Source organism: Acipenser ruthenus, chromosome 10, assembly GCF_902713425.1.
Source record: "Acipenser ruthenus chromosome 10, fAciRut3.2 maternal haplotype, whole genome shotgun sequence".
Classification (NCBI taxonomy): Eukaryota; Metazoa; Chordata; class Actinopteri; order Acipenseriformes; family Acipenseridae; genus Acipenser; species Acipenser ruthenus.
The window spans coordinates 25,333,554-25,355,041 of record NC_081198.1 but is presented as its reverse complement, the minus strand read 5'-3'; positions in this window follow the sequence as shown (position 1 = coordinate 25,355,041).

Below are 21,488 nucleotides of genomic sequence, written 5' to 3'. Positions count from 1 at the left end.
CGGCCTAACCCCCGTGTGCGCTGGGACGGTGCCAGGTGTTATTTTGCGAGCTGCTGGGAGCCCGCGCGGGGGTCGCTAGGGCCCGTACGCGCTGTGAATGTGGCAGGTGTTGTTTGAGAATGTGGCAGGTGTCGTTTGGTGAGCCGCTGGGACCCGCGAGCGGTCGCTGTGGCCCATGCTTGCGCTTTGAAGGTGGCAGGTGTCGTTTGGCGAGCCGCTGGGACACCGCGCGGGGTCACTGGGGACTGTGCGCGCATTGGGAAGGTGTTTGGTGAGCAGCTGGCACCCATACCAGTAGTCGCTGGGCTCCGTGCGCGCGCTGGGAAGGGGGCAGGTGTCGTTTGGCGAGCTGCCGGGACCCCGCGCGGAGTTGCTGGGGCCGTGCGCACGGGGAAGGTGCTAGTTTTCGTTTGGCGACCATCTGGGACACCGCGCGAGGTCGCTGGGGCCCGTGTTGACGCTGGGAAGGTGGCAGGTGTCGTTTGACGAGCCTGCAGGGACCCCGAGGGGGGTCGCAGGGGATTGTGCATGTGCTGGGAATGTGGCAGGTGTCATTTGTCGAGCTGCTGGGAACCCGCACTGGGATTGCTGGGTCCAGTGTGCGCATTGGGAAGGTGCTAGTTTTCATTTGGCGAGCCTCTTGGACCCCGCGCGGGATCGCTGGGGCCCATGCTCGCGCAGGGAAGGTGGCAGGTGTCGTTAGCCGAGCTGCTTGGACCCCGCGTGGGATCATTGGAGACTATGGAAGAGCTGGAAGGTCAGGTTTCATTTGGTGAGCCGCTTGAACCCGGCGTGGGGTCGCTGGGGCCCGTGCTGGCGCTGGGAAGGTGTCAGGTGTCGTTTGGCGAGCCTGGTGGGACCCCGTGAGGGGTCCATACACGTGCTGGGAAGGTGGCAGGTGGCTGGGAAGGTGTGCGGAGTCATTCTGGCCCCTGGAGTCATTCTGGCCCCTGCGCGCGCAGGGAAGGTGGCAGGCGTCGTTTGGGAATGTGGTAGGTGTCGTTTGGCCAGCCGCTGGGAACCAGCGCGGTGTCGCTGGGGCCCCTTTGTGCTGGGTATGTGTAGGTGTCGTTTGGAGAGCCGCTGTAACCCCGTTCGAGGTCGCTTGGCCCTACCCCTTGCGAGCTGGGAAAGTGGTAGGTGTCCATTGGCGAGCTGCTAGCACCCTGTGCGGGGTTGCTGGAGCCCGTGCACGTTGGGAAGGTGGCCGGTTTCTTTTGGCGAACCGTTGGGACACTGCACTGGGGTCGCTGGGGACGTGCTCAGGCTGGGAAAGTGGTAGGTGTCGATTTGCGAGACTCCGGCACGCCGTGCTGGTTCGCTGGAGTTCGAGCGTGCTCTGAGAAGGTGGCAGGTGTCGTTTGGCTAGCCTGCTGGGAACCCGGTGCGGGGTCGATGGGGCCCCTGCTGGTGCTGGGAAGGTGGCAGGTGTCGGTTGGCGAGCCTCCTGGGACCCCGCGTGGCAGGTGTCATTTGGCAAGCCGCTGGCACCCCGCGTGGGGTCGCTGGGGCCCGTGTGCGCTCAGGGAAGGTGGCATGCGTTGTTTGGCGAACCGCTTAGAACCCGCACAGGGTCGCTGGGGCCCGTGCGTGCGTTGGGAAGGTGGCAGGTGTATTTTGGCAAGCTGCTGGGACTCCTCACTGAGGTCGCTGGGGCCCGTATGTGCTGGGATGGTGCCAGGTGTCATTTGGCAAGCCGCTGTTACTCCGCGCGGGGTCGCTGGGGCCCGTACGTGTGCTGGGGATGTGGCAGGTGTCGTTTGGCGAGCGGTTGGGACCCCGTTTCTGGAGCCCTTGCGCGCTGGGAAGGTGGCAGGTGTCATTTAGCGAGCCGCTCGGAACCCGCACTGGGGCCGCTGGGGCCAGTGCGCGCGTTGGGAAAGTGGTAGGTGTCGATTGGCGAGCCGCTAGCACCCCGCACTGGGGTCGCTGGTGACCGTGCGCGCATTGGGAAGGTGTTTGGTGTCGATTGGCGAGCTGCTGGCACCCCTCCCAGTGGTCGCTGGGGTCCGTGCGCGCGCTGGGAAGGGGACAGGTGTCGTTTGGTGAGCCGCCGGGACCCCACGCGGCGTTGCTGGGACCTGTGCGCGCAGGGAAGGTGCTAGTTGTCGTTTAGCTAGCCTGCAAGGACCCCCGTGCGGGGTCGCTGAGGCCCGTGTGCGTGCAGGGAAGGTGGCAGGTGTTGTTTTGCTAACCGCTTGGAACCCGCACGGGGTCGCTGGGGCCCATACGTGCTTTGGGAAGGTGGCAGGTGTATTTTGGCGAGCTGCTGGGACCCCTTACTGGGGTCGCTGTGGCCCGTGCGTGCGCAGGGAAGGTGGCATGTGTCGATTGGAGAGCCGCTAGCACCCTGCGCGGGTTCGCTGACGCCCGTGCGTGCGTTGGGAAGGTGGCAGGTGTCGTTTGGCGAGCCGCTGGCATGCCGCGCGGGGTCGCTGGTGACCGTGCACGCATTGGGAAGATGTTTGGTGACGATTGGCGAGCCGCTAGCACCCCTCCCAGTGGTCGCTGGGGTCCATGCGCGCGCTGGGAAGGGGGCAGGTGTCGTTTGGTGAGCCGCCGGGACCCCGCGCGGACTTGCTGGGGCCCGTGCGCGCGGGGAAGCTGCTAGTTTTTGTTTGGCGATCCTCTGGGACACCGCGTGGGGTCGTTGGGGGGTTCGCCTGCTGGGGATGTGGCTGGTGTTGTTTGCCGAGCCTGCTGGGACCCCGCACGTGGTCAATGGGGCCTGTGCGTGCATTGGGAAGGTGGTAGGTGTCGTTAGCGAGCCGCTGTGACCCGCGTGTGTTGGCTGGGGTTTCAGCGCACGCTGGGAAAGTGGCAGGTGTCATTTGGTAAGTCGCTGGTAACCCGCGCGGGGGTCGCTGGGGCCCATGTTGGCGCTGGGAAGGTGGCAGGTGTCGTTTGACGCGCCTGCAGGGATCCCAAGGGGGGGTCGCAGGGGATCGTGCGAGCACTGGGAATGTGGCAGGTGTCGTTTGGCGAGCCGCTGTAACCCCTTTCGAGGCCCTACTCCCCATGTGCGCTGGGATGGTGCCAGGTGTTATTTGCGATCCGCTGTTACCCCGCGTGCGGTCGCTGGGGCCCGTGCATTAGCTGGGAACGTGGCAAGTGTCATTTGGCGAGCCGCTAGGACCCTGCGCAGGGTCGCTGGGGCCCGTGTGCGCTGGGAGGGTGGCAGATGTTGTTTGGTGAGCCGATGGGACCCACGCGGGGTCGCTAGTGTGTGCGTGCGCTGGGAAAGTGCCAGGTGTTGTTTGGGAGCCGTTGGGACCACGCGCGGGGTCGCTGGGGCCGGTGCTTGCGCTGCGAAGGTGTCAGGTGTCATTTGGGGAGCCGCTGGGATCCCGTTCGGGGTCGCTGCGGCCTAACCCCCGTGTGCGCTGGGACGGTGCCAGGTGTTATTTTGCGAGCTGCTGGGAGCCCGCGCGGGGGTCGCTAGGGCCCGTACGCGCTGTGAATGTGGCAGGTGTTGTTTGAGAATGTGGCAGGTGTCGTTTGGTGAGCCGCTGGGACCCGCGAGCGGTCGCTGTGGCCCATGCTTGCGCTATGAAGGTGGCAGGTGTCGTTTGGCGAGCCGCTGGGACACCGCGCGGGGTCACTGGGGACTGTGCGCGCATTGGGAAGGTGTTTGGTGAGCAGCTGGCACCCATACCAGTAGTCGCTGGGCTCCGTGCGCGCGCTGGGAAGGGGGCAGGTGTCGTTTGGCGAGCTGCCGGGACCCCGCGCGGAGTTGCTGGGGCCGTGCGCACGGGGAAGGTGCTAGTTTTCGTTTGGCGACCATCTGGGACACCGCGCGAGGTCGCTGGGGCCCGTGTTGACGCTGGGAAGGTGGCAGGTGTCGTTTGACGAGCCTGCAGGGACCCCGAGGGGGGTCGCAGGGGATTGTGCATGTGCTGGGAATGTGGCAGGTGTCATTTGTCGAGCTGCTGGGAACCCGCACTGGGATTGCTGGGTCCAGTGTGCGCATTGGGAAGGTGCTAGTTTTCATTTGGCGAGCCTCTTGGACCCCGCGCGGGATCGCTGGGGCCCATGCTCGCGCAGGGAAGGTGGCAGGTGTCGTTAGCCGAGCTGCTTGGACCCCGCGTGGGATCATTGGAGACTATGGAAGAGCTGGAAGGTCAGGTTTCATTTGGTGAGCCGCTTGAACCCGGCGTGGGGTCGCTGGGGCCCGTGCTGGCGCTGGGAAGGTGTCAGGTGTCGTTTGGCGAGCCTGGTGGGACCCAGTGAGGGGTCCATACACGTGCTGGGAAGGTGGCAGGTGGCTGGGAAGGTGTGCGGAGTCATTCTGGCCCCTGGAGTCATTCTGGCCCCTGCGCGCGCAGGGAAGGTGGCAGGCGTCGTTTGGGAATGTGGTAGGTGTCTTTTGGCCAGCCGCTGGGACCCCGCATGGGGTTGCTGGGGCCCGTGTGCGCACTGGGAAGGTGCTAGTTGTCGTTTGGCCAGCCGCTGGGAACCAGCGCGGTGTCGCTGGGGCCCCTTTGTGCTGGGTATGTGTAGGTGTCGTTTGGAGAGCCGCTGTAACCCCGTTCGAGGTCGCTTGGCCCTACCCCTTGCGAGCTGGGAAAGTGGTAGGTGTCCATTGGCGAGCTGCTAGCACCCTGTGCGGGGTTGCTGGAGCCCGTGCACGTTGGGAAGGTGGCCGGTTTCTTTTGGCGAACCGTTGGGACACTGCACTGGGGTCGCTGGGGACGTGCTCAGGCTGGGAAAGTGGTAGGTGTCGATTTGCGAGACTCCGGCACGCCGTGCTGGTTCGCTGGGGTTCGAGCGTGCTCTGAGAAGGTGGCAGGTGTCGTTTGGCTAGCCTGCTGGGAACCCTGTGCGGGGTCGATGGGGCCCCTGCTGGTGCTGGGAAGGTGGCAGGTGTCGGTTGGCGAGCCTCCTGGGACCCCGCGTGGCAGGTGTCATTTGGCAAGCCGCTGGCACCCCGCGTGGGGTCGCTGGGGCCCGTGTGCGCGCAGGGAAGGTGGCATGCGTTGTTTGGCGAACCGCTTAGAACCCGCACAGGGTCGCTGGGGCCCGTGCGTGCGTTGGGAAGGTGGCAGGTGTATTTTGGCAAGCTGCTGGGACTCCTCACTGAGGTCGCTGGGGCCCGTGTGTGCTGGGATGGTGCCAGGTGTCATTTGGCAAGCCGCTGTTACTCCGCGCGGGGTCGCTGGGGCCCGTACGTGTGCTGGGGATGTGGCAGGTGTCGTTTGGCGAGCGGTTGGGACCCCGTTTCTGGAGCCCTTGCGCGCTGGGAAGGTGGCAGGTGTCATTTAGCGAGCCGCTCGGAACCCGCACTGGGGCCGCTGGGGCCAGTGCGCGCGTTGGGAAAGTGGTAGGTGTCGATTGGCGAGCCGCTAGCACCCCGCACTGGGGTCGCTGGTGACCGTGCGCGCATTGGGAAGGTGTTTGGTGTCGATTGGCGAGCTGCTGGCACCCCTCCCAGTGGTCGCTGGGGTCCGTGCGCGCGCTGGGAAGGGGACAGGTGTCGTTTGGTGAGCCGCCGGGACCCCACGCGGCGTTGCTGGGACCTGTGCGCGCAGGGAAGGTGCTAGTTGTCGTTTAGCTAGCCTGCAAGGACCCCCGTGCGGGGTCGCTGAGGCCCGTGTGCGTGCAGGGAAGGTGGCAGGTGTTGTTTTGCTAACCGCTTGGAACCCGCACGGGGTCGCTGGGGCCCGTGCGTGCGTTGGGAAGGTGGCAGGTGTCGTTTGGCGAGCCGCTGGCATGCCGCGCGGGGTCGCTGGTGACCGTGCACGCATTGGGAAGATGTTTGGTGACGATTGGCGAGCCGCTAGCACCCCTCCCAGTGGTCGCTGGGGTCCATGCGCGCGCTGGGAAGGGGGCAGGTGTCGTTTGGTGAGCCGCCGGGACCCCGCGCGGACTTGCTGGGGCCCGTGCGCGCGGGGAAGCTGCTAGTTTTTGTTTGGCGATCCTCTGGGACACCGCGTGGGGTCGTTGGGGGCAGTTCGCCTGCTGGGGATGTGGCTGGTGTTGTTTGCCGAGCCTGCTGGGACCCCGCACGTGGTCAATGGGGCCTGTGCGTGCATTGGGAAGGTGGTAGGTGTCGTTAGCGAGCCGCTGTGACCCCGCGTGTGTTGGCTGGGGTTTCAGCGCACGCTGGGAAAGTGGCAGGTGTCATTTGGTAAGTCGCTGGTAACCCGCGCGGGGGTCGCTGGGGCCCATGTTGGCGCTGGGAAGGTGGCAGGTGTCGTTTGACGAGCCTGCAGGGATCCCAAGGGGGGGTCGCAGGGGATCGTGCGAGCACTGGGAATGTGGCAGGTGTCGTTTGGCGAGCCGCTGTAACCCCTTTCGAGGTCGCTGGGCCCTACTCCCCATGTGCGCTGGGATGGTGCCAGGTGTTATTTGCGATCCGCTGTTACCCCGTGTGCGGTCGCTGGGGCCCGTGCGTTAGCTGGGAACGTGGCAAGTGTCATTTGGCGAGCCGCTAGGACCCTGCGCAGGGTCGCTGGGGCCCGTGTGCGCTGGGAGGGTGGCAGATGTTGTTTGGTGAGCCGATGGGACCCACGCGGGGTCGCTAGTGTGTGCGTGCGCTGGGAAAGTGCCAGGTGTTGTTTGGGAGCCGTTGGGACCACGCGCGGGGTCGCTGGGGCCGGTGCTTGCGCTGCGAAGGTGTCAGGTGTCATTTGGGGAGCCGCTGGGATCCCGTTCGGGGTCGCTGCGGCCTAACCCCCGTGTGCGCTGGGACGGTGCCAGGTGTTATTTTGCGAGCTGCTGGGAGCCCGCGCGGGGGTCGCTAGGGCCCGTACGCGCTGTGAATGTGGCAGGTGTTGTTTGAGAATGTGGCAGGTGTCGTTTGGTGAGCCGCTGGGACCCGCGAGCGGTCACTGTGGCCCATGCTTGCGCTTTGAAGGTGGCAGGTGTCGTTTGGCGAGCCGCTGGGACACCGCGCGGGGTCACTGGGGACTGTGCGCGCATTGGGAAGGTGTTTGGTGAGCAGCAGGCACCCATACCAGTAGTCGCTGGGCTCCGTGCACGCGCTGGGAAGGGGGCAGGTGTCGTTTGGCGAGCTGCCGGGACCCCGCGCGGAGTTGCTGGGGCCGTGCGCACGGGGAAGGTGCTAGTTTTCGTTTGGCGACCATCTGGGATACCGCGCGAGGTCGCTGGGGCCCGTGTTGACGCTGGGAAGGTGGCAGGTGTCGTTTGACGAGCCTGCAGGGACCCCGAGGGGGGTCGCAGGGGATTGTGCATGTGCTGGGAATGTGGCAGGTGTCATTTGTCGAGCTGCTGGGAACCCGCACTGGGATTGCTGGGTCCAATGTGCGCATTGGGAAGGTGCTAGTTTTCATTTGGCGAGCCTCTTGGACCCCGCGCGGGATCGCTGGGGCCCATGCTCGCGCAGGGAAGGTGGCAGGTGTCGTTAGCCGAGCTGCTTGGACCCCACGTGGGATCATTGGAGACTGTGGAAGAGCTGGGAAGGTCAGGTTTCATTTGGCGAGCCGCTTGAACCCGGCGTGGGGTCGCTGGGGCCCGTGCTGGCGCTGGGAAGGTGCTAGTTGTCGTTTGGCGAGCCTGTTGGGACCCCGTGAGGGGTCCATAAACGTGCTGGGAAGGTGGCAGGTGGCTGGGAAGGTGTGCGGAGTCATTCTGGCCCCTGGAGTCATTCTGGCCCCTGCGCGCGCAGGGAAGGTGGCAGGCGTCGTTTGGGAATGTGGTAGGTGTCGTTTGGCCAGCCGCTGGGACCCCGCATGGGGTTGCTGGGGCCCGTGTGCGCACTGGGAAGGTGCTAGTTGTCGTTTGGCCAGCCACTGGGAACCAGCGCTGTGTCGCTGGGGCCCCTTTGTGCTGGGTATGTGGTAGGTGTCGTTTGGAGAGCCGCTGTAACCCCGTTCGAGGTCGCTTGGCCCTACCCCTTGCGAGCTGGGAAAGTGGTAGGTGTCCATTGGCGAGCTGCTAGCACCCTGTGCGGGGTTGCTGGAGCCCGTGCACGTTGGGAAGGTGGCAGGTGTCGTTTGGCTAGCCTGCTGGGAACCCGGTGCGGGGTCGATGGGGCCCCTGCTGGTGCTGGGAAGGTGGCAGGTGTCGGTTGGCGAGCCTCCTGGGACCCCGCGTGGCAGGTGTCATTTGGCAAGCCGCTGGCACCCCGCGTGGGGTCGCTGGGGCCCGTGTGCGCGCAGGGAAGGTGGCATGTGTTGTTTGGCGAACCGCTTGGAACCCGCACAGGGTCGCTGGGGCCCGTACGTGTGCTGGGGATGTGGCAGGTGTCGTTTGGTGAGCGGTTGGGACCCCGCTCTGGGGTTTCTGGAGCCCTTGCGCGCTGGGAAGGTGGCAGGTGTCATTTAGCGAGCCGCTCGGAACCCGCACTGGGGCCGCTGGGGCCAGTGCGCGCGTTGGGAAAGTGGTAGGTGTCGATTGGCGAGCCGCTAGCACCCCGCACTGGGGTCGCTGGTGACCGTGCGCGCATTGGGAAGGTGTTTGGTGTCGATTGGCGAGCTGCTGGCACCCCTCCCAGTGGTCGCTGGGGTCCGTGCGCGCGCTGGGAAGGGGACAGGTGTCGTTTGGTGAGCCGCCGGGACCCCACGCGGCGTTGCTGGGACCTGTGCGCGCAGGGAAGGTGCTAGTTGTCGTTTAGCTAGCCTGCAAGGACCCCCGTGCGGGGTCGCTGAGGCCCGTGTGCGTGCAGGGAAGGTGGCAGGTGTTGTTTTGCTAACCGCTTGGAACCCGCACGGGGTCGCTGGGGCCCATACGTGCTTTGGGAAGGTGGCAGGTGTATTTTGGCAAGCTGCTGGGGTCGCTGTGGCCCGTGCGTGCGCAGGGAAGGTGGCATGTGTCGATTGGCGAGCCGCTAGCACCCTGCGCGGGTTCGCTGACGCCCGTGCGTGCGTTGGGAAGGTGGCAGGTGTCGTTTGGCGAGCCTGCTGGGACCCCGCGCAGGGTCACAGGGGTCCGTGCACGTTGGGAAGGTGGCCGGTGTCTTTTGGCGAACCGCTGGGACACTGCACTGGGGTCGCTGGGGACGTGCTCAGGCTGGGAAAGTGGTAGGTGTCGATTTGCGAGATTCCGGCACGCCGTGCTGGTTCGCTGGGGTTTGAGCGTGCTCTGAGAAGGTGGCAGGTGTCGTTTGGCTAGCCTGCTGGGAACCCGGTGCGGGGTCGCTGGGGCCCCTGCTGGTGCTGGGAAGGTGGCAGGTGTCGGTTGGCGAGCCTCCTGGGACCCCGCGTGGCAGGTGTCATTTGGCAAGCCGCTGGCACCCCTCCCAGTGGTCGCTGGGGTCCATGCACGCGCTGGGAAGGTGGCAGGTGTACGTGCGCGCGTTGGGAAAGTGGTAGGTGTCGATTGGCGAGCCGCTAGCACCCCTCCCAGTGGTCGCTGGGGTCCATGCACGCGCTGGGAAGGGGACAGGTGTCGTATGGTGAGCCGCCTGGACCCCACGCGGCGTTGCTGGGACCTGTGCACGCAGGGAAGGTGCTAGTTGTCGTTTGGCTAGCTTGCAAGGACCCCCGCGTCGGGTCGCTGGGGGCAGTGCACGCGCTGGAGATGTGGCATGCGTTGTTTGGCGAACCGCTTGGAACCCGCACAGGGTCGCTGGGGTCTGTGCGTGCGTTGGGAAGGTGGCAGGTGTATTTTGGCGAGCTGCTGGGACTCCTTACTGAGGTCGCTGGTGACCGTGCACGCATTGGGAAGGTGTTTGGTGACGATTGGCGAGGCGCTGGCACCCCTCCCAGTGGTCGCTGGGGTCCGTGCGTGCGTTGGGAAGGAGGTAGGTGTCGCTTGGTGAGCCGCTGGCACCCCTCCCAGGTGTCGCTGGGGCCAGTGCACGCGCTGTGAATGTGGCAGGTGTCGATTGGCGAGACTCTGGCACCCAGCTTGGGTTCGGGCGTGCGCTGGGAAGGTGGCAGGTGTCGTTTGCCGAGCCGCTGGAAACCATCGCTGGGTCGCTGGGGCCGGTGCATGCGCTGGGAAGGTAGCCCGTGCGTGACTTGGGAAGGTGCCAGGTTTCTTTTGGCGAGCCACTGGAACCCCGCACTGGGGTCGCTGGTCCCGTGCGTGCGTTGGGAAGAAGGTATGTGTCGCTTGGTGAGCCGCTGGGAACTGTGCGCACGCTGGGAAAGTGGCAGGTGTCGTTTGGTGAGCCGCTGAGACCCCGCGCGGGGTCGCTAGGGACTGTGCACGCTCTGGGAAGGTGCCTGGTGTCATTTGGCGATCCGCTGGGACCCCGCGAGGGGTCGCTGGGGCCCGTGCTGGCTCTGAGAAGGTGGCTAGTGTCGTTTGGCGAGCTGCTTGGACCCCGCACGGGGTTGCTGGGGCCCGTGTTGGCGCTGGGAAGGTGGCAGGTGTCGTCTGACGAGCCTGCAGGGACCCCAAGGGGGGTCGCAGGGGATCGTGCGCGCGCTGGGAATGTGGCAGGTGTCGTTTGGCGAGCCGCTGAGACCCCGCGCGGGGTCGCTGGGGACTGTGCACGCTCTGGGAAGGTGCCTGGTGTCATTTGGCGATCCGCTGGGACCCCGCGAGGGGTCGCTGGGGCCCGTGCTGGCTCTGAGAAGGTGGCTGGTGTCGTTTGGCGAGCTGCTTGGACCCCGCACGGGGTCGCTGGGGCCCGTGTTGGCGCTGGGAAGGTGGCAGGTGTCGTCTGACGAGCCTGCAGGGACCCCAAGGGGGGTCGCAGGGGATAGTGCGCGCGCTGGGAATGTGGCAGGTGTCGTTTGGCGAGCCGCTGTAACCCCTTTTGTGGTCGCTGGGCCCTACCCCCCCGTGTGCGCTGGGATGGTGCCAGGTGTCATTTAGCGAGCCGCTGTTACCCCACGTGCGGTCTCTGGGGCCCGTGCGTTCGCTGGGAATGTGGCAAGTGTCATTTGGCGAGCCGCTAGGACCCTGCGCGGGGTCGCTGGGGCCCGTGTGCGCTGGGAGGGTGGCAGATGTTGTTTGGTGAGCCGATGGGACCCCACGTGGGGTCGCTGGTGTCTGTGCGTGCGCTGGGAAAGTGCCAGGTGTTGTTTGGCAAACCACTGGGACCCCGCACGGGGTAGCTGGCTCCCATGCATACGCTGGGAAGTTGCCAGGTGTCGTTTGGCGAGCTGCTGGGACACCGCACGGGGTGACTGGGGCCCATGCGCGCACTGGGAAGGTGTCAGGTGTCATTTGGGGAGCCGCTGGGATCCCGTTCGGGGTCGCTGCGGCCTAACCCCCGTGTGCGCTGGGATGGTGCCAGCACGGGGGTCGCTAGGGCCCGTACGCGCTGCGAAGGTGGCAGGTGTCGTTTGGTGAACCGCTGGGACCCCGCGCGGGGTTGCTGGGGCCCGTGCACGCGCTGTGAATGTGGCAGGTGTTTTTTGAGAATGTGGCAGGTGTTGTTTGGCGAGCCGCTGGGACACCGCGCTGGGTCGCTGGGGACTGTGCGCACGCTGGGAAAGTGGCAGGTGTCGTTTGGTGAGCCGCTGAGACCCCGCGCGGGGTCGCTGGGGACTGTGCACGCCTGGTGTCATTTGGTGATCCGCTGGTACCCCGCGAGGGGTCGCTGTGACCCATGCTGGCGCTGCGAAGGTGGCAGGTGTCGTTTGGTGAGCCGCTGGGACCCTGCGCAGGGTAGCTCTGGACAGTGTGCGCACTGGGAAGGTGCCAGGTGTCGTTTGGCGAGCTGCTGGGACACCGCACGGTGTGACTAGGGCCCGTGCGCGCTGCGAAGGTGGCAGGTGTCGTTTGGTGAGCCGCTGGGACCCCGCGCTGGGTTGCTGGGGGCCGTGCACACGCTGTGAATGTGGCAGGTGTTGTTTGAGAATGTGGCAGGTGTCGTTTGGCAAGCCGCTGGGACCCGCGAGCGGTCGCTGTGGCCCATGCTTGCGCTATGAAGGTGGCAGGTGTCGTTTGGCGAGCCTGCAGGGACCCCGAGGGGGGTCGCAGGGGATTGTGCACGCGCTGGGAATGTGGCAGGTGTCATTTGGCGAGCTGCTGGGAACCCGCACTGGGATTGCTGGGGCCAGTGTGCGCATTGGGAAGGTGCTAGTTTTCATTTGGCGAGCCTCTGGGACCCCGCGTGGGGTCGCTTGGGGCGGTGCGCGTCCTGGGGATGTGGCAGGCGTTGTTTGACAAACCTCTTGGAACACGCATGGGGTCTCTCGGGCCCGTGCGTGCGTTGGGAAGGTGGCAGGTGTCTTTGGGCGAGGTGCTTGGAACCCGCACTTGGGTGCTGGGGCCCGTGCGCGCGCTAAAAGGGGGCAGGTGTCGTTTAGCGAGGCGCTGGGACCCAGCACTGTGGTAGGTGTCGATTGTGGAGACTCTGGCACCCTGCGCAGGTTCGCTGGGGTTCGGGCGCGTTCTGGGAAGGTAGCAGGTGTCGGTTGTGCGAGCATCCTGGGACCCCGCGAGGGGTCGCTGGGGCCAGTGCGCGCGTTGGGAGGGTGGTAGGTGTCGATTGGCGAGCGGCTGACAGCCTGCGCGGGTTCGCTGACGACCATCCGTGCGTTGGGAAGGTGTCAGGTTTCATTTGGCGAGCCGCTGGAACCCGGCGCGTGGCCGCTGGGGCTACTGCACGCGTTGGAAATGTGGTAGGTGTTGATTCGTGAACCGCTTGGATCCCGCGCAGGGTCGCTGGGGTTTGAGCGCATGCTGGGAAAGTGGCAGGTGTCGTTTGGCGAGCCGCTGGGGCCCGTGCTGTTGCTGGGAAGTTGGCAGGTGTCGTTTGACGAGCTGCTTGGACCCCGCGCGGTGTCGCTGGGGCCCGTGCTGGCGCTGGGAAGGTGCTAGTTTTCGTTTGGCGAGCCTCTGGGACCCTGCGTGGGGTCACTGGGGGCGGTGTGCGCGCTGGGGATGTGGCAGGCGTTGTTTGGCGAACCGCTTGGAACACGCATGTGGTCGCTGGGACCCATGCGTGCACTGGGAAGGTGACAGGTTACTTTTGGCGAGCCGCTGGGAACCAGCACGGGGTCGCCGGGTCCCATGTTCGCGCAGGGAAAGTGGTAGGTGTCAATTGGCGAGACTCTGGCACCCCGTGTGTCGGGAAGGTGGCAGGTTTCGTTTGGCGCGCCACTGGGATTCCGCACTGGGGTCACTGCCGACCGTGCGCTGGTTGGGAACGTGGTTGGTATTGATTGGCGAGCCGCTGGCACCCCTCGCAGGGTCGCTGGGGCCCGTTCACACGCTGGGAAGATGATAGGTTTCGTTTGGCGATCTGCTGGGACCCCGCTCTGGGGTCGCTGGGGCCCGTGCTCGTGCTGGGAAAGTGGTAGGTGTCGATTGGCGAGACTCTGGCACCCCGCTTGGGTTCGGGCGTGCGCTGGGAAGGTGGCAGGTGTCGTTTGCCGAGCCGCTGGGGCCCCGCGCGGATTCCCTAGGTCCTGTGTGCGTGTTGGGAAGGTGGTAGGTGTCGATTGGCGAGCCACTGGCACCCTTTGCAGAAAAAAACCAAATCGCACTTATTTTTAAACCAGGACACAATCGTAATACTAATATGTTTAATACATGAGCTTTACAACTCACACGAATACAGTTTGTTTAAAAATCGTCATATAATTATTTTAACTGTTGCAGCTGCGTCAACGCTGGAAAAAAAAAGCACCACGCGCGTACACACACACACACACACACACACACACACACACACACACACACACACTAACTCACTCACGCACTAAGTATGAGAAAAATGACTGTAATCTCTGCCCTAATGTTGTTTATTTATTTGAAATAACCTTGTAGACATGCAGGCATATACAGAACTGTAGACATACTGAAACACACTAATTATTTGAAAAATTATCGTGATCTCGTGGTGTATAGAAATGTTTTGTGAACAGATTTTTTTTAAAACACACTTTATTTTTAAACCAGGACACAATACTTATATGTTTAATACATGAGCTTTACAAGTCACAAGAATACAGTTTGTTTAAAAATCGGGGGGGGGGGGGGCACTTTGCAAACGTATCTTTCATTAACTGGTTATTTCCCTTAAATAAATATTGGCACGGATGTAGAGGACTATGAGATGTTATGCCATGGTCAATATGGCGGCTTTTGGTCACATGGTGTGGCAGCCATCTTGGATTTAATGAAAATTTTGGGAAATTTCCAAATGTCTTCTCATGAATGGTAAATAGTACAGCTGTGAAATTTTTTTGTACATAGTGCGCTCATGTCCACGATTGATTCTACGTAAGGAAATATGGATCAGTCACATGGTGAGGAAGCTATGTGCGATTTTGCATAAAACGCTTAAACGACATCTCCTCATGAACCCTTTGGCTGATTGACGTGAATCTTGGGTATACGTTATCTTTGTATTGTCCTCTAAAAAGTTATTCAGGAAAAGTTCCTACATGAACAAACATGGCCACCATGAGCCAATCAATATCAGTGACATGCAAGTTTTGACCATATCGCATCCTGTAATGACACATTCCCACCACTGGGGACAGCGTTTTCTGCTGTAAATGCCTGGATGTCTTACAGTTGCCTGTAACTTCTAGTTATTATTTTTATTTTTGTTTTTTTCTGCCAACACATGCTCAAAAACTCACGAAATTCGGTACACTGGTAGATGCCTATGGGGGATAGTCGGTGATATTCAGCAAATTTGCGCAAGTCACATGGTTCGGCAGCCATTTTGGATTTTGGGGAATTTGTTAAAACGCCTATGTATCGGAAACTGCTTACTGCAGAGTTCTGAAAATTGCTATACATGTTGAGGGACAGTCCATGATTAACTGCTGTTAATATGAAGCTGATTGGTACCGTGGTTTGGCAACCACATTGATTAATGTCATAAAATTAGCATAAAAATATAAAATCATCAAAATTCAAACATCTTCTTCTCTGAAACCACTTATCCAATTGAAAATTTTGTACGTAGTGTGCTCATGTCCACAATTGATTCTACTTAAGGAAAAATTGACCGGTCACATGGTGTGGAAGCTATGTTGGATTTTACGTAAAACGCTTAAACAACAACTCCTCATGAGCCCTTTGGCTGATTGATGTGAATCTTGGGTATACGTTATCTTTGTACTGTCCTCTAAACAAGTTATTCAGGAAAAGTTCCTATTTGAACAAACATGGCTGCCATGAACCAATCAAACTGCATGACATCATCAACATACGCAACTGGCTATAAAACTGCCTATGCTGCACCAAAATGCACGCAATTTCACACAGATGTAGAGGACTATGGGATGTTGTGCCATGGTCAATATGGCAGCCATTGGTCACATGGTGTGGCAGCCATCTTAGATTTAATGAAAATTTTGCCCAATTTGCAAAAATGCTGGTATCATGAACGGTAAATCGCACAGCCGTGAAAAAATGTCTACATAGTGCCATAACCATGCACAGAAAATTTACAATTACGGCTTGGAAGCTGTAAAGTTGCTCGCAACTCTAGTTATTATTATTTTTCTTCCCAAACATCATCGCAGAGTTATGAAAACGCATACGTAAGTAGATGTCAGCACAATGTCAGCACAATTGCACAGATCATTGGAAAGTAATAACTGCTGAAGATTGAAACAGAATGCATACACGGCGCGGCGGCCATATTGGAATTTACGTTGAAATTTTAACTCCTAGGGCGTGCCGACAGGGTCATAGTTATAATGGAACACGTATAGGAAGTCATGTGCTCTATGAAAAAATGTCATCGCCCGCGACCTCTGACCTCTCCTAAAGGTCAAACGTGATGCATGACATCATCAACATACGCAACTGGCTACAATACTGCCTATAACTTCTATTGACCACACCAAAACGCACAAAATTTGACACGGATGTTGAGGACTATGTGTTGTTGTGTCGTGGTCAATATGGCGGCCTTTGGTCACATGGTGTGGCAGCCATCTTGGATTTAATGAAAAGTTTGGACAATATTCAAGTCTTCTTCTCATGAACTGTAAATAGTACAGCTGTGAAAAATGTTGTACATAGCGCTCATGTCCACGATTGATTCTACTTAAGGAAAAATAGATCTGTCACATTGTGTGGCAGCTATGTTGGATTTTGCGTGAAACGCTTAAACAACAACTCCTCATGAGCCCTTTGGCCGATTGATGTGAAGCTTGGTTATACATTATCTTTGTACTGTCCTCTAAAAAAGTTAGTCAGGAAAAGTTCCTACATCAACAAACATGACCGCTATAAGCCAATCAATATGGATGACATGCCATTTGCACATTTTTCACCTTTCCCACCACTGGGGACAGCTGTTAACATGGTACAGTCAACAAGCTAGAGAAAAAATCTTTCTTAAAACGGACATTTTTTGCTGGTGTTTAAAGAACAGTTTTACTAATTCATGTAACTTAATTACAGTGGAAAGGTTGATATTAATTCACACGTACACACAGTATACAGTATATAAAGACACTTACTGTAAACTACTGTTGCAGCTGCATCCATGCGAAAAAAACCCCAGAAGACAATCGAAACAAACAAAAAAAAATACATAATACATGAGCTTTACAAGTCACATGAATACAGTTTGCTTAAAAATCGTTATATAATTATTTTTACGACTGAACTGTGGTCAAACACAGTCACAAATCCTGAATCTGTTGAAACGAAACCGTGTGTGTAATCCATTTAAAAGATGCATGTGAAAGGGGGGGTGGGGGCCGTATCTTACATTGAAATATTTATTTTTGGTAATCAAATGTATAGACAGAACGCTTCACAATCGCTTGCTCTATAAAACAGCATTGTAACTGTACAGATCGCATAGTTATTCATGGAGAATCCCCCCAAAAAGCGGACATTTTAGTATAATTCGAGCTTACCAGCTTCTCAGCCGTAATGCTGTTTGTTTACTTATAACCTCATGGACATGCAGGCAATACTGATAGTGGCATTAAAATATACAAGAACCAATAAATGCTGTAGACTTTATTTTATATTGCAAAATTAAGAATAGGTCACCACACACTCACACGCACGCACAGAAACTCAAACAGAGCGATTTCCAATTTAGAACAATGTTAAGTTATATGCATTATTTTCAAAGTATATGACTGCATACTTAGAATTTTGTGTGCATCCAAATAAAATTTAAATTGGCTACTAACCAATAATTCCAATATTTGTGCCAAAATTAACACAGTTAACACAGTTGTGGTGATAACGTTTCATTATAATAAGCAATGCGCTTAAATTTTACGATAACTGCTTGGAAGCTGTAAAGTTTTTTTTTTTTAACTTTTTTGCTATACTAAATTTAAATAGATAGGGCAGCGAGGAAGCAGATTAAATTACATTGACAGACAACATTCAAAGGGTGTGTCCACTACAAGAACAGAGACTTTCTGTCAACAAGCAGGGACACGGTAAAACAGATTAAAATGAAGCTAAGTATGCCAATGACAAGCAAAAATCCCTACGAACGGAACAACAACAAAAATGTCAAGGCGATTTATGTTTGAAGAGTCAGCTTTGTGCCCATCTGCTTCACTGAAAAGAAAAAAAAAAAACCTAAGTATTACAACTGAAAAATACAATAAATAAATTCTACTTGCTACATTGCAACAAAACAAAAGAGAGCACCTTCAATATGGTAGCTACGCTAGATTGGAAACGGTCACAGGTCCGAGACCTCTCTAGTTTGCCACTTGGAACTCAGCTGCAGCAACACTGGGGAAATCTCAGCTGCATCGTCAAGTAGACAAATATGATTATACTTCTAAATGCCTATTTTCAATGCCTCAATTACTGCAATTGACAGTTACTTTAATGACTGTACACTTAGCAATATTGAAAATGATGTCTACAATGAACAGAAACGCAACTCAGCAAGTAAATTATAAAAAGTTATTTAAAGTCAGAAAAAAATGAACCAAACACATTTAGCAAGGTTTTTTTTTAGTTATTTTAAAAAAATATTTTGAATATTAAAAGTTCAGGAACTATTTTCTGTTGCAGGTGGTTATACTTAAAATTTGTAAATAAATATTCAGGAAGTGTATCGATTTCTCTTTTCTGTGTTTATAAAAAGTTGGTAAATCCTTATGCTTTTATAAAACGGAACGTGAGGGTGTGGGTTAGCGTGGATATTGTCACTGCTTGGTTGGTTGCAATGCACCAAGCAGTGTCAATATCCACAATAGCCCATTCTGTCTCGTGCCTTGTTGCTTTATTGAAAGAAGACATTCAAGCTCCTTTATCAGTGATTGCACTCGCATTTGCGCTATGATCAGTATACAGCCCCTGTCTTTTTAGACAGCCTTATCGCTAAAATTAATAATATATTTTTTACTGTCTGATTACTTCTTTAAGATTAATATTATATGATCTCATGTTCCCTATTTCTCTAATCCCTAAAATATATGAGGTGATTAAAATTTATATATGTTTTGTGTGCCTCACTGTTCTTATTATTGCTTAAGATACAGGGTGTTTTTTTAATATACTGCAGTTAGTTCTTCCTTGGATTAAAATATGCTCCCTTTTTAGATAAGAACAGCAAGGCTTGTGTTTTTTTATTTAAAACAGTTATGTCCCAGCTAACTAAAATCCCTTCCCAGCAGTTCTTCTCAATTTACAAATAAAAATCTGAGGGGCCCTGCATTTTAACTGGAGTTACCTTTTACTGATAAGAGACTAGGCTGTATGTAAGCACATGTTCTAAGTTAATTAAATTAGATCATAGTTTTGCTAAATGTCTTTAAGTCTGACTATTTCCAATTATGATTTCCATTACACAACAGTAGATGTTAAAACTTCATGCTGATTTGAACTCGTCTCTCGCCAGATAAGCATCAAATAAGACGTAGCTTTACAATAAACTAATGTGATCCATCTGTGGGTGACAGTCCTGGCTGGTGGGACTTCCATCTGAACACTATAATTGTCCAAGGTGGGCCCATCTGACCAGATGCACAGACTCACAATCCAAACATTCAATTCATTTGACATCCGTTGGATTAACATTCAAATGAGAGAATGACACACCTACATCCATACATCATTTAACAATGCTTCATCATATTTGTGCATGCAGGACATGTTTACGGTCCATTTTGTGGCAGTTTAGTTCTTCCCCTTTGACAGCCACACCCCAGTAGATGGGTGTATCTGTATGGCCCTCTCTTTAAAGAGAGACTTCCATCTGGAGTAACTGTTCTGGATCTGTAAGCATTGTGTGTGCTCATTTCTTTCTGTTCAGATAGGTTCACTTTAACTGGAGTATCATTCACCCAAAATACAGGATTAGGCCAGAACTCACTATTTTTCATGTCATGAGGTTCCAAGGCCTCACATCCATTTCCATCTCCAGTGGCCATGTATTCCCACCACACTCAAAAGGTGAAAGTGTCTTGTATAAAGGGGAGAGGAATTGGGGTCACTTCTGACAATGTAATAGTTTTGTATGCTTGCTTATGTGAGGTCTGTTTTGATCACCTTGACAGTGTTTCACAATCCGATATAACAGCGGCTGTACAAGACATAGTGTTGTACTTAATGAATTGAAGGTGTATGTAAGAACTATAAAACTTGTAAAATATCAGAAACTGATTGATATTATCTACTCTGTGCATTTTTCTTCATTATCTTCTCTGTGCTTTACTACACTGTGCTGTGCTTTTACTATGGGGTAGTAAAGCAGTACACTTTGAGAAGGGGCTGGTTCATTATCTTCTCTGTGCTTTAATACACTGCAGTGATTTTACTATGGATAATAATATTACTAAAGATAATATTACTTTTCACTGTAATGAATGTGTGAAGAGCTTCACTCAGTTGAGACTTAAAAAAACACAAGCACATTCACACAGGAGAGAAACCAGTTCACTGTAATGAATGTGAGAATTTAAGATACTGGCCAAGTTCTCTTTTTTCTACTGGGAGGCAATATTATATGACTACTTCAGGGGGTGGAGGAGATCTGGAGGTGTTAATCACAGGTATATGAGTTCTTCAGGGGTAGAGAGATCGGGAGGTGTTGAAATCACAGGTATATGAGTTCTTCAGGGGGTTGAGAGGAGATCTGGAGGTGTTGAAATTGCAGCTCGGGTGTCTCATTACTACCCTGATATTTATACTGAAAACACTGTTTACAATAAGATGGGGCTCCTCAACTATTCCCTTTTATCTGTTCTTATGAAATTAGTCATAAACCAATTTCCATCAAACATTAAATCACCTTACGATATATACCATAAGTTAAATATAGGGCAGTACATATATATATATATATATATATATATATATATATATATATATATATATATATATATATATTCTCTTGCCAAAGCTTGCTATAATACATTTACAGTTTTTTCCCAATTGTTTACACACTAAAATTGGAACTTGAAATGCAATCACCGAAACCTGAAACTCATGTACCAAATCCCTAAACCAAGTCTGCGAAATTGAAAGCACAATTCCTGCTTTACACTCAGTTTCCAATTCTATATCACACTTTTTGCAAAACACTACACACAGTTCTCTACATTAGGCACAACATTCAAAATTAAAATTTCTGTAGTCCCTTTGGAAAGCAACGCCAATCACAATGCCAAGCTCATACACCAATTGGCAACACCCACTCCTCACAGGTGTAAACACTAGTTGCTTAATTGTTCACTTAGAAATCAGAGCTTTAGCACTAGACAAGGCCACAGATGAACTCTCCTGTTTTGGAGGAAAATGTAAGTCAATGGTGAAGCAAGAGCTAGAGGTCAAGGAGTGAGAGTAAGAGGAGGACGAGGACGAGGAAGGACAGTTGTCTCAGATGAGATCAGGGCCACATTGGTTGACAATGTGCTCAACCATGGATTGAGTATGAGGGAGGCTGGGCAGAGAGTTCAGCCCAACCTGAGCCGCTACACGGTTGCATCTGTCATCCGTAGATTCAGAAATGAGGTAAGTTACCTACCATCTACACTATGCTCTTTATGTATGAATACTGTAGTATACTGCAGTCCGACATATCAGTAGGCCTATGTTACTCAGTGATTGTTGGCCAATGTTACAGTAATGTCATTTCATATTGAAAGAAAATAGATTATTTTAGCTTACTGTAACCAATCATATCATATTTGTGGATCTTCTGCAGAACTGAGAGACGGCCAGGCCATGGTGGAAGACACTGGCTGTTCACACCAGAACAGGAGACCGCTATTGTGAACATGGTGGTGGCAATCAATACCATTAGACTACGAGAAATCCAGAACCACATAATTGCAGACAACACAATATTCAATAACATTCACCAGGTGGGCTTGTCTACATTGGACCATGTATTACAGCGCAACCGAATCCGGATGAAACAGGTCTACAGGGTGCCATTTGAGTGAAACTCAGAGAGGGTTAAAGAACAGCGCTATGAATATGTGCAAGTACTATACTGTGAATTTACTATCATATCAGCACTGTATAGACACATTACAGTACTGTAATCCAGTGTATTGTACCTCACCATATTGACTGCTCTAGGTCTATTTCACATATTGTCTTGTTGTCTGTTTCAGAGAGTCTTTAAAATTAGTTTAACTTGTGTAATAACTAAAAGTATTGAAAATAAAATAAAAGGCTAAATGTCTTCTCTTGCCGCTGCAATTCAGCACGTT